This window comes from Phoca vitulina, unplaced genomic scaffold (assembly GCF_004348235.1).
Source record: "Phoca vitulina isolate PV1807 unplaced genomic scaffold, GSC_HSeal_1.0 scaffold3, whole genome shotgun sequence".
Lineage (NCBI taxonomy): Eukaryota > Metazoa > Chordata > Mammalia > Carnivora > Phocidae > Phoca > Phoca vitulina.
The window spans coordinates 26126223-26139496 of NW_022589706.1; the positions used below are offsets into that span (position 1 = coordinate 26126223).

Here is a 13274-nt window from a genome sequence, read left to right on the forward strand (position 1 = left end):
AAGTACTACCTCCTAGGATCCTTATAAGGGTAAAATGAGATAATGTACATAAAATGCTTGACAGATAGTAAGCACTCAATAAATAAGTATTATTATTATTATTCTATTCTAATTACTAGGCACTAATCAGATTCTGACCACATGGTATGGGATAGACTTGGAGTGAGCAGTTGGCACAGTACATTGATGTGGTTCCATTTGGAGTTGGGGACAGAGGGTCCAAAAGTCCCCACAGAGCAGATCATGATGAGACTTTGACCTTGGAGATAGAATTTCACTCACCTGGAAAGGGGTGAGCCCAACCAAAAAGATGCAATTGTATTAGTTATCTATTGCTGTGTAACAGATTGCCCCAAAACTAGCACCTTAAAACAAGAAACGTTTGGTCTCTCACAGTCTTTGTGGGTTGGGAACCCAGGCACCGCTTAACGGGGCATCTCTGGCTCAAGGTCTGTCATGAGGTTGTAGGCAAGCTGTCAGACAGAGCTGTGGTCATCTCCGGGCCGGACTGGAGCTGGAGAATCTGTTTCCAAGCTCCTCAGGTGCCTGTTGGCAGGCCTCCAAAGATCCACGTCCAAGTTCACTCACACGGTTGCTGACATCCTTTGGTTCCGCCTCACGGACTTTGTTTACCTGTAGCCTAGAGTCAGCACTTTTTCTGGAGAGGGCCAGATAATAAATACGTTAGTCTTTGCAGGTCAAACAACGTGTGTGGCAAATATCAGCTCTTTGCTGTGTAGCACAAGGCAGCCCCAGACATCTCGTAAATGAATGGGCGTAGCTGTATTCCAATAAAATTTTATTTACCGACAAGAGGTGGCCTAATCCCTGCTCCAGATCTGTACAAGGACAGCAGCATGGTTTAGCAAAACTAGTCCCGGTGGCCACTTAGCTTCTCGGGGCTTCAGCTCCCAGTCTGTAATACATGTGGGTTAGATTAATATTTTCTCAGGGGCTTCTCGCCCCACAAATGCTGTGATTTTAACTTTCATCTTTATTCATAGCCATTTGTTCTCTCTCTCTCTCTCTCTCTGTCTCTGCTAACACTAATTAGTTTAACCAGAGTGTCAAAATCCTTTACAAATCTCGCTCTAGAATGGAAGACATTTAAGGGACAACTTAACGGACATGTTCAAGTTCCTCCTATTAAAGCATGTAGTCTCGGGGACTCATGGTGTGACAGGACAGCTCTGCAGAGAGTGATGGATTCTGGGCAGCAGGGTTCTTGCCTGCCTACACGAGAAAGAAAAGGCCCAGAAGCTGGAGGACCGGTGGCATCATAATAATAGCTACTGTGATTGATTGCTTACCTGCGCCCATGTAAAGTGTGTCATCCGTGAGATATCAGCTCTTAAGATTTCTTAAAATACAGATACTTAAGGAATCACAAATAGTGGAGTCTCTACAAGAGGTGAGAGGTGACCCCCACCCCCAAGAATGTTCCTTAATATAACTGCTCAGAAATCTGTCCCTGATACTTACTTTTGCATTATACTTAATGGTGAACATACAACCTGGTTTTTCTAGAACTATAGGATCAGATCAAGGTCTCTCAGACATTGAAAGAAGCCTGGATTACTTTTTTGTTATTTTGGAGGCTCTCAATATATTAAAGTACTAAAATAATGACAAAACAGGGTTAGAAAAATTAATATTTTAAATGCTTACATGTACAAATGTGCGATATTGTACACATGCATAGAGGTGATAGAATTTTCCTATTAAAGTATTAGTTCGTAAGGAGCTACAAGTGATCTATTATGGAAAAATGAGACTGAAGTTCAAAGCTGTGTGATGAATATTGTCTTCTTTCAATCCTGTCAGTGTAGATCGGGGCATGTACTTGGAGATACTTGTCAAGAGTCTATATCTGAGACCCTTCATGAATGGGAAGCCCAAGTAAATTGCCCTCCTATATCCCATATTCCCTGCCTATGTCCACAATACTAGGCTTGGTTGCGTTCATCCCGTCATGTGAAAGACTCCAAGGTGTCAATGAAAAAAGCTTAAACTCTAAATCTTTGCCTCACCATGTGCCGGTTGCGAAACCTTATGTGAGTTAGTTAAGTTTGCTATTCATAAAATGGAGCTCGTAATACCTATTTCACAGACTTGCTGGGAAGAAAATGAGGTAGTGGGTGTATCGTATCAAACACGTAATGGATGCTCAAGTGTCGGCATCATTACATTACCTCCGCGTGCACGTGCGCACGGACACACACTTGCACGCATCAGATCCATCCTGAGCCCCAAGTCTGGGTTTTGAAAATCCGTTGATTTCAAACACTGCCTGCCAGGGCCCAGGGAAGAGTGTTGTGGCCACCACTGCCCTGGGCTCCCATTCACGCAGGAACTGACAGCACTAGGCTGAGGTGACGTGGCCCCAGGGCTCTGCCTCCCTCCAGCCTCCCCTGCTCCCTTCACCTGCCCTTCGTAAATGAACACGTGTGAGATGGTTTGCACATCTGAGACAAATCTCTTATGCCACAAATGTGAGACAATTAAGACGGAATAGGACTTTATAAATAGCAAACATAGGGGCGCCTGGGTGGCTCAGTTGGTTGGGCGACTGCCTTCGGCTCGGGTCATGATCCTAGAGTCCTGGGATCGAGTCCCACGTCGGGCTCCCTGCTCAGCAGGGGGTCTGCTTCTCCCTCTGCCCTCTTCCCTCTCGTGCTCTCTGTCTCTCATTCTCTCTCTCAAATAAATAAATAAAATCTTTAAAAAAAAAAAATTAAAAAAAAAATAAATAAATAGCAAACATAGTCTCCAAAGGGCATTGGCGCGCCCACCTACAGATTTACAGGACTGTGAGCCATTCTGGGGCCCTGCGGCTAAGAGGGCCATACCTTCCTGCCCCCCTGGGGGAGAGCTTGTGTGCAGAGAAGGAAGAGATTAACTTAGTAGGAGTCAGACTCCTGGGGTGTGTTGTGTGCAGCGTCTTTAACTGTTGGGGAAAGGAGGATTTCTGCCTGGGACAGGTCATTGCTGGGCTGATTTTTCTTGCTCTTTTCCTGGACTTCTGAATCTGAATAGTAGTGATGCCTTGTGGAGCCAGCATTTCCTGGTTCTGAACGTAGACACAGTTTCCTGGCTGGCCTCTAACCGCTGGGTCCTATGGGGTCATCTTTGCCTCGGATCAGAAGACAGTTTTAAAAAGGAAAGGCAAGGAAAATCAAAATCATCTCACACATTATAATTATGTCATGCTTATAGTCAGCACTGTAGACTTTAAACTTGGAAACTGCAAGGAGGGTGACTTTACCAAAAATGGAAAGTTCCAGAAATGTTAAGTGTTGGAGAAGAATGTTTAATTAACTGGCTGAGGGTCGCTCTCGGAATGATTTGCACCATTTAAAACAATCATTATGGACGTTATGTGTTGTCATGAGAAAGGCTAGAAACAAAATGTTCAGTGAAAACAGGGCGTGAAGTTATTTATATATTGTGTAAAATCAGTCTGTAAATGGACATAAACTAAAATCCTGGGGGAGAAAATGAACACGTAACACAGGGTTAGGTTGCTATGATTATTGCTAACATTTTTTTGCACTCTTCCCAAATTTTGTGTGCTTATATGTCTGTGTGTCATTATATCTATTTTTATATATGTACATTATATGAATATGTATAAATACAAAAGTACATCTCATTTTTTAATGAAAAACTTCTTAAAGCATTTGGAAGGATTGGAGATATTTGTGAGCAGAACAGATGCAAAAGAAAAAAAAAGTTTTTATACTTAAAAATAGTACCTAGAATTTGTACCAAGGACTAAGCTTTACAATCCATCAATAGATGAGTTAATTTTACACTCTATACGTAGATGATTGTGCTTTACTGAGGTAACTCAGGTCTTTTTTCTGTAGAGATTCTAGATATAAATCATGGTTTTGGTGTGGGGTTTTTTTTTTGCTTTTTTGTTTTGGTGTCGTTTTTTGTTGGTTTTTGTTTTCTTTTCGGTTTTTTGGTTTTTTGTTTTTGGTTTAAATGACATTCCTCTTTGATCACTGCTTCACACAAGGAAAAGATATTTCCTTGTGCGAAGTCCTGGTTAACTTCTCATAACCTCAGACAACAAAGGGCCCCTGTGTGAGGACGCAGAAATTCCTCTGGAACACAGGGAAGGCCCCCAGCTGAATTGCATCCAAGGAAGATGTTGCAAAGCTTGCAAAGCTTGTTCGAAGAAAGGAGCCCAGCTGGAGATCTTTTCTTTCTATTCAGATATTGGCCCTGCCTGGGGGTGGGGGTAGGGAAAACCCTTAAAAGAAAACCCGAAAACAGACCTGAACGCACTTACAAATTACCAGGAAAAGTTAATTCTTGCAACCCGTGTTGGTGCCAACTCAGGCTTATCATATTTAGAGTTTAACTCCACTTGGAAAGCAACTTTGTTTTTCTCTTCATGGAAGTTAAAGAAGATAACAGGGATGGACTGTCCCCCACGTAGTAAAAACTCTGAGCAAAGACCCGTCTGCGGCTAAGAGACGGGCTGGCTCAGCTCACCTCAGCTACCTCTACTTGCCACCTCTGCTCTGGGCCCACCAGTGAGTCCAACACGCTGCCCCCGCTTGTTACTATGAACTGAAGGTCTCATCAGGTGGGCCCTTAACATGGCAGTCAGTCCCTCCCCACGGAACTGCGGCCCATCCCTGGTGGGTTTATGTCCCACCATGCTGTCTTTCCAACACCCACAAGCCTTCGCTTCCAGCCCCCTTCCTCACATCCTTCCACTCTCCTAGACCTTGGGAGGATTTTTAGAAGGACATACAGTACATGCCACTGGGTCTGGTATGTCCTGGGCTTTTGATAAATGTCAGTGCCCTTCCTCCTCCTTCTCTTTGCCCTGCTTCGAACAGAAATTCCCCTTCCTATTATAGGTACTTCCTTCCTGGTCAATGATCGATCCTTTAACAAAAGCCAGGAAACAGGGTAGTGATGCGATGAAATGAGGAGAGCCAGCCCTCTTCTCCAATGTGGGGCCCTCCTCAGCAGCCTGCTTAGTGCCTGTTGGAGATTAAGAACAGTGAGAAGAATGGAGGCTGCCATCTTTGTGCTTCTGCCACCCGCTTATCCTGATCCATGCTTTCTTTATGCTCCTCACATCTAAAAAAGCAAAGGCCCAGAGGGGTTGAGAGATGTGCTCGAGGCCACCAATCTAACAAGTAGTGGTGCCAAAGTTCAAACTCGGGAGTTTCTGTGTTCTCCAGAACTTTTCCCTCCTTCTGCCAAGCAAAAGTGTTTTCCCAAAGACTCACAGTCTGGTCACCAGCAGCATTTGCTCCCAACATCTGTGCGTGGTCAAACAGGATCAGGACATGTAAGAAATACCATTTACTAGCTCCCCAAGTGGCTCCAGTTGAAAACTAAACTTCTAACAGAGTAAAAATTCCTTTCCATGTTCAGATAACTTAGCTGGTTAAATATCAAGCTCTGCAAAGCTTTATTTACTAATAGACCCATGGAATGTGATCCCTTCAGGGGTTTAATGTACTTGAAACACTGTAAAAATCACCATTTAAGAACCTCTAGATCAGCACCATCCAATAGAACTTTCTGCCATGAAGAACACGTTTTATGTCTACATTGGCCAATGTAGTAGCTTTTGAGCACTTGAAACATGGCTGGCTGGTGTAACCAAGGAGTTGAACTTCTATTTAATGTATTTAATTTTAAGTAATTTAAGTAGCCACATGTGGCCAGTAGTTACCATATTGGACACACAGTTCTAGAATATTCTGAAACGTTGATTGCTGGTCCCTACATTTTTTCATAATCCTTTGCCTATAATAAGCTCTAGCATATCACTGGGTCATAATTACTTACGTTTTGCCCACCTCACTAGGTTATAAGCTTTATGTCTTATTCAGTTTGCTGTGATCATCTACTAGCACATGGCCTGGCCCACAGTACCAGATGTTGAATAATTGATATAGGCTAAGTAAATGGATATGACTCGACTTTCTCAAAAGCATCGTTTTTACTGCTTGCTACCAGTTTACCCTTTCTTGAGATTTTGCTCTTATGACTAGACTGATTCCCACATCTTCAAATGAAGCCCAGACTGCCCACTTGTGAGCACACTTTTCTTTCTTCCAAGGAAAACCCTCTTTTTTCTGAAAATCACTTTTTTAGCTGATTGTTTGGGTTATTTGCCTCTGTTTCTCTAGATGAATGCTTCTCTTACCATGTCTTGGTTTTCTTTTCATTATCTTCCATTATGGAAGTTGATTCAGCTTCCATCCCCTACCCCACATAAGACATGTTCCCAATCCCCACTGTGTACCTCCTCCAGTTTTAGTTTGGTGAATATCTAGTATCTGTTAGAACTCTGTAAATGCTGTTCACAGCCAATCCAAGTAGAGAATTATAATTCCCTTCCCACCTAGCTTTTTCTCTGGGGTCACAAATGGCTCATTTTTTCATTTGTTCAGTATTCTGCATACTTCACTGATTCAACCCCCAAATTCTTTTCTTATTGTATGTAAGGGGATCCTTAAGTGATTCTATTGATTTCCTCTCTTAAAAGAAAACTGCCCGGAGCCTTCTTGCCTTGTCCAGTCTGAACAAGGTGTCCTTGTGGCTGTGTCCACTGCTGGCATTCTGGGATCTCAGCCACCATCATCCTTGGGGACACGTTTGTCCCTCTCCTGTGTATAATGTCCTGTTTCCTATATCCCTTGCTTTCCCCTCTTGGTTTACTCCTTCATTTGTTTGTTACGTTTTCCAATAGTTTCATTCACAGAAGGGGAAAGAGTGTGAATGGTAAGTTTTTTGAGACCTTTCATATCTGAAAATGTCTTTATCCGACCTTCTCACTTAATTGGTCACTTGGCCTAGTTTAGAATGGGGTGTGTGCGTGTTTAAGGAGTCTAAACCCATTCTGATCGCCAACTCTTTGAATATGATCTGGTTTTCTCTTTCTTAGAAGCCTGCATAGGATTCCAGTTCTGAAATATCACAATGGTGTGTCTTGGTGTTGAGTCTGTGTGTATTGATTGCGGTGGGCACTTGGTGAGTGCTTTCATCTGGAAACTCCTTCAGTTATGTGACATTTTCTCAGATTACTTTGTTGATGAATTCCTCCCCTCCTTTTATTTGTTCTTTCTTTTTGGAGCTCTTATTACTTGGATGTTGGACCTCCTGGACTGGTCCTCTAATTTTCTTTCATCTTTTCTATTTGATTTTCTGTGTCTTTATCTGTTTTGCTACTTTATATGAGATTTCCTCATCTTTTTCTTCCAGACTCTTTATTGAAATATTCATCTTTGTTCTTAATTTTTCATTGAAAATGAAATCATCCTGATTCTAGCCCTCCCCTCTTTGTCCCTACAATCTACTGCCACATCCCGTTGGCTTCCTACGATGCACTTGGCACATGGCAAGTCTACCACCACATGGCAAGTTCCAAATTCTTTAAACACCAGGCAATCCAGAATATTCCCTGTCTTGCACATAGAGCTGTCATTTTATAGGGCACACAACACGGTGTCCCATTCACTGCAGTTTCCTGGTGCCTGGCACACAGGAATTCAATGATTTGTTCACTAAATAATACTCCACCCTTTCCGGTCTCCTCTTTGTCATGTTCCCTCTATCTGAAAGGCCCTCCCACCTCATCTCACCATCGTTACGTTTCCATTTACCACGGTTTCTCTCAAATTTCAGTGAATGCCTGCTTCAGTGCTGCTGGCCCCAGCTATCCAACCCCGCGGGCCTCTTGTTTGCACACCTCTGATAGTGTTATTCGTACCCGGCATAACATTTTAGTGATTTGTAACCTCTTCTGGTCTCCTTGCCCTCCACAACCAGATGGCTAGCTCCCTGAGAGCTTGCCTTTCTCGTGTCTTCCTTACCAAGTGATATTTGAGTTGAATTATGAACACTGTGGTAAAAACTAAGAATAACAGAATCATGGGGCACCTGGGTGGCTCAGTCGTTAAGCATCTGCCTTCGGCTCAGGTCATGATCCCAGGGTCCTGGGATTGAGTCCCGCATCGGGCTCCCTGCTTGGTGGGGAGCCTGCTTCTCCCTCTGACCCTCCCCCTGTTCGTGTTCTCTCTCTCTCAGAAAAATAAAATCTTAAAAAAAAAGAATAACAGAATCATGTGACATTTGGGCAATGTATTCCATTTTAACAAATTATTAAACAATAAGAAATAATGCTGAGTGAAAACACATTGCTGACAAGAAAATGAAAATGAATTACCAAAAGTATATAACCATTCTGATATTGCATGACAAATTTGAGGCAGAATTAATGATTTCAAGAAGTGATTTACTTGGGAATGGGCTAAGAGCATTTCTTGAAAAAGTTGTGTCTATATATAAGTGAATTATTCTAATAATCACAGAGAAGTTGGTAAAAATCTGAATATTAGCTTTACTTTCTCAAATCTTACATATTATTAGTTTCACTAAGCAAAGCTATTTTCTAAATTATGTATTTTATTAAAATATTGTACATGTATTCATTGAAACTTTGATATGTCTCCAGGAAGCAAATTCCTTGAATTATTTTTCTGTTTAGTTGAAACTTCACCCAGGAGAGAAGAGGTGTGTTGTCATGTGATGTTTATTAAATAACAACTGTAGTTTTCCATTATTGAACAATTCCAGTATGCCCAGCACGTGATAGACTGCTTACATGTTGCGCCATTTAAATTTCACTACAACGTTATTTTATAGAAGAAAACACTGAAGTTTGGGTGGATTGTTCATTGATTGCTGGTTGTCAGCAGCTAGGGCTGCAGACCCAGACCTGGCAGGTTTCAAGACACTTGTCTTTCTGGGCCAGGAACTCCTTTCCCCCACATCGCTGCCTAGCAACCCCTCAGGACATGCTGTCTGCTGTCACTGTCAAGATGCAACTTGGCTGGGAACAGGAGGCAACTTGGAGACTCAATTTGCAACTTTTTTATTGTTGCAGGAAGAGAAGTTAAACTTCAAGAGAAACCTAATGGACAATCTCCACAGCAGGTAAGCAATTTTCTTCTTTATGCTTTGGGAAAAGCAATCTTTCCATTTTCCATTAAATTTTCTATTACTTGGTCTTTCACTACAGTTTTTATTGCCCGAAACATTAAAGCCAGTAAACCGAGCAATCCCTGAGGTCTGTCTCTTTCTGGCTTCATTCAGGTTTGAGTAGAATTTCGTTATTTCCTTTTTACTTGTGTTGTTTCGGGATACAATTCTAGAACATGTGAGATGAGCATGACCCAACTAAGTCTTCACACTGAAAGATTTACACTATGAGGAACTGAAACAAGATGGCGGAACATCCTCGCCTTGTTTGAGCTTAGCTAGAAACATGCACGTCAGACAACGCAGACGTTTTGCCACTCGGCCCATGTCCACAAGTGGCTGCAGAAGCACAGTGAGTATTCATTTGGGGATTGCGAATAAATTTTAGCAGGTTAGATGAATTAGAACAAATATGGAATCCACAAATAATGGGGATCAATTAGACCCATAAAGCAAGTAGATTAACACCAGGTACCTAGGAAGCTGTATGTAAGTTTGATATTTTTATCATCATCATCATCATTATTAAATGTTATTAAATATCCTGAGGGCATTGGGCAACTTTGAAAAGTTTTATGGGCAGGGAGAGTGATACGATTAAGATTTGTGTCCTAAAAAGACCACGTGACTTCTCTATGGCCAGTGTATCGGGTGGATGCAGGTGACAGGAGGATAATGTTACGGGCAGAGCAGTAGCCGTGCACATGGAGAGAAGAGGGTGGGTCTAAGAGAGACAGTGTAAGAGGCAGCATTCCTGCCTTCATGTTGCTTTCCCCCTGGAATGTGGTTCAGAACTCCAGCAGCACCATTATCTGCTCACCTTTGCCCACAAGCCTTTCTTAATCTTCCCAAGATTACTCAGGTGCTCCTTACGTAAGACTGGGTGACGCATTTCAATCGTGTTAACACTAGACTAGTCATCTGCTTATACGGGTTTTTTTTTAAAGATTTTATTTATTTATTTGACAGAGGGAGATAACGAGAGCAGGAACACAAGCAGGGGGAGTGGGAGAGGGAGAAGCAGGCTTCCCGCTGAGCAGGGAGCCCGATGCCAGGCTCGATCCCAGGACCCTGGGATCATGACCTGAGCCGAAGGCAGATGCTCAGCCGACTGAGCCACTCAGGCGCCCCATGCTTGTATGTTACTTACACATTTTTCCTTCGCTAGACTGTAAAATTCTTTCCAGATCCCTGAGATTGAATTCAGTACTTGGCATGTAATAGGTGCTCAGAAAATATATGTTGCCTGAATGGGTGGCGAGCCCTTTAACAAACAGCAGAGATCTTCTGTCTCTTTGTGTCCTAAGAACTAGCAGAGTGTGCTGCCCCCAGTTAGGTGCTGAGGGTTAACTGAGGCCTTAGAACCATGTTCAATCTCTTCAAGTGCACAAACTATTTTTACTATACTTCAAAGAAACCTTGGGGATTCAGTTTTGCGTATGGAGAGGTCATCTAAAATACGGGACCATCTGTTTTTTCTTGTCCTCTGACCAGTTCATGCTTCCAGCCTTGAGTCCGGAGCACATTTATAAAATGAGGTGACTGAGTGGGATGTTCTCTAAGATTCTTTGCGGTTTGGGCACTCTAAGATACTGGGACTTACACAAGCTAGTTGATCCAAGCATCTAGCCTTGAGCTATGCTTGCTTTAAAAGCTGTCATTATCTGTACAAGTACAAGACCGGCCGTACCCTACAAACTTCGGTTCACATCACCTCCTCTAAGGCTTCCTCGTCATTTCCAGAACTTAGCTTTTTCTAAATGCTTCACGTTTCTTCCAGACTTCTCCCCACTCCCAAATAAAGCTATTTCCCGAATATGAGGCATACTGTGTGTTGGAGATGCGCCCTGATTCCCATGCACCTCCAGGGAGGATTCGGTCAGAACATCACTCAGAAATTTTGTTCACAGTGTCTAAACACAAATAGCAGCCCGTAGTTCAAGAATCTTCTCACAGACAATGACCATGAACGTGAGAGCAGTCAACATTTAAGAACCTCCTGCTTGCCAGGCACACTCCGCCAGGCCCATCACCATGTTTCAATCATGTGATTTTTTTTTTTTTTTAAGATTTTATTTATTTGAGAGAGTGCGAGAGAGAGTATGAGCAGGGGGAGGAGCAGAAGGAGAGGGAGAGGCAGACTCGGGGGCTCAACCCTGAGATCATGACCTGAGCTGAAGGCAGACGCTTAGCCGACTGAGCCACCCAGGTGCCCCTAAATCACATGATCTTAATAGGGATGCTGCGAGATTACATGTTACTGTGTTCCCCATCCAATGGCTGGCAAACTCAGAAGTTAAATGGCTCACTGGAGATCACCCAGCTTTCAACAGGCCAATCCAGATTTTGACTCCAGAGCCCATTCCCATAATTGCATCACTAGACTGTCATCTGCATACTGGATTTTCAGGTTCTTTCTCCTCTTCTCTTAGACCCCCTTTATGATTTTATACATGTTCTTTGACCGGTCCTTCTGGTAATGTGGCCAGGAAAATGAAAGCAACCATGTGCTAATGCCAAGGGCATCTCTTATGTTTCCAAGCAGATACCCTACTAAAGAAGGGTGATGCTGACCTTCCTATGCAGCTTGAACCAAGGTCAGTAGATGAGCCCAGCAAACTGAGTCGAGATGAGTTTTGTCCGATGATACCATTACCATGGTGGTCAAGAGTATGCCGGAAGGGGGTCCCCTGATCGCACATGAGAAAGACAGAGAACTGCACATGTTAAATGAAAACACATCATCTTCATTTCAGATTTTTAAAATCTTCTCGAATAAACTATACTTCTATTATCTGAAGATGCTCCAAAATGCACTTGTTCAAATTCTTGGAAAGTAAAAGCCATTCAGAAGGTCATGGTCTCCCCGCCCCCCATCTTCAGTAGAGTTTGAATCTTGGTGCCGCGGTGATTATTCCTGAATAGCACACTTGGTTTGGTTTTCAATGGCATGGTCTATTGGCTCATCAGCCAACAAGATTCTACCCAAGGAGCAGAATTTGGGAAAAACATCTAATTCCATATGATTGATGAAAATCTGTTATTTTCAATGAGATTATGTAGATATTAGTTGAGATCTATATATGGTCCCAGTCACTTTCTCCTCAGAGCTGTCTGTGATAATCTGCATTGAGTTCCTCAACATATACTTCAAAAGCACTTTAATAACTACAGGGGGATATCTGGATTACCACCGCTAAGAGTTTTAGATATTTGTCTTAAGCTATTGACTTGGAGCTTCACTGAAGCATTTAGGGGCATATTACAAATCAGCTTCCTGACACTATATTGATGATGGGGAATGGGTCAATATGGCCCAGTGCCTATACTAATAATAGGGAACAACTTCCTTATTTTACCAGCCGTAAAGAACCATCTATAAGCTTATTTATTAATCACCAGCACCCACACCCATCAGTGATGTTGAGTATTTCCGTGAGATTACTAAAAATAGCATGAAGGTCCTTATGCCCTGATTCCTTCTCCAATGGCAGTTTTAGAATACCCCTATGTAGATATAGGAGGGGCTTGAGAGCTTGGGAAGGGAAGATAGGAGACTTGTAAGGAAGTTACATTGTATAGCAAACAGACTGATTTGTGGTGAGAAAGGGAAGAGAACTTGATGGAGGTGATGGAGGGGCTTCAGTCCCTTCCCCAACCACCACTGACATCCCCCATGGCCCGCCCTGTGTCAGGGGCGCAGCAATCAACAACATGTACGGTCGAGAATACCAGCTTTTGCAGAGTCCAATACTGTTGCCGTATATTCTTTAGTAGCGTAGCGAGAAGGCCTTTGACCAGGATACTGTTTGTATTAGGCTCAGAAACAGGAACCTCTCCTTTCAAACAGAGGACAATTAGAGTCAGCGGGTTATGCAGATATTGGCAGAGCTGGGAAACCAACCGTGGGGCAGCACAGAGGTGGTCAAGGCAGGAAGGCAGGAGCACCGCAGGGGGAGGTGCAGAACCGGATGCTGGGGCAGCAGCTGGAGCCGTGGAGGGCTGTGAGGGAGGTACGGCCAGTGCCAGGATGGACGGGATACTGTCCGAGCAGCGAGAGAGACGGGGGAGAAATACCCCGGCTTCTCCCATCTTCCGCCTCTGCTCTTCCGCCAGCACCTTCCATTGCTGGGACCCACCCGGATGCAGAGGACAGGGGCTCCTCCCCGTCGCGCTGCCCAGGACAGGGAGCCAGCAGGAGAGACGGGCAGTGCGCCAGCCCCGTGTCGTAGATTTGTTCCAGTTATTTC

The 13274-nt window shown here is 43.4% G+C and overlaps 1 protein-coding gene across 3 annotated transcripts in view; it reads left to right on the plus strand.

The window, feature by feature from the left end:
* Positions 1 to 13274, plus strand: part of CUNH4orf19 (chromosome unknown C4orf19 homolog) — an 81549-nt gene that overhangs the window by 52162 nt on the left and 16113 nt on the right. Inside the window, exons 2-3 of one of the 3 annotated variants that reach the window (XM_032400169.1) lie at positions 8930 to 8979; positions 9198 to 9376. The gene's annotated coding sequence lies outside the window, so the exon portion shown is untranslated. Of the gene's footprint in view, positions 1 to 8929; positions 8980 to 9020; positions 9377 to 13274 lie in introns of those variants that run through there. The other 2 variants (XM_032400168.1, XM_032400170.1) reach the window with 2 other exon arrangements.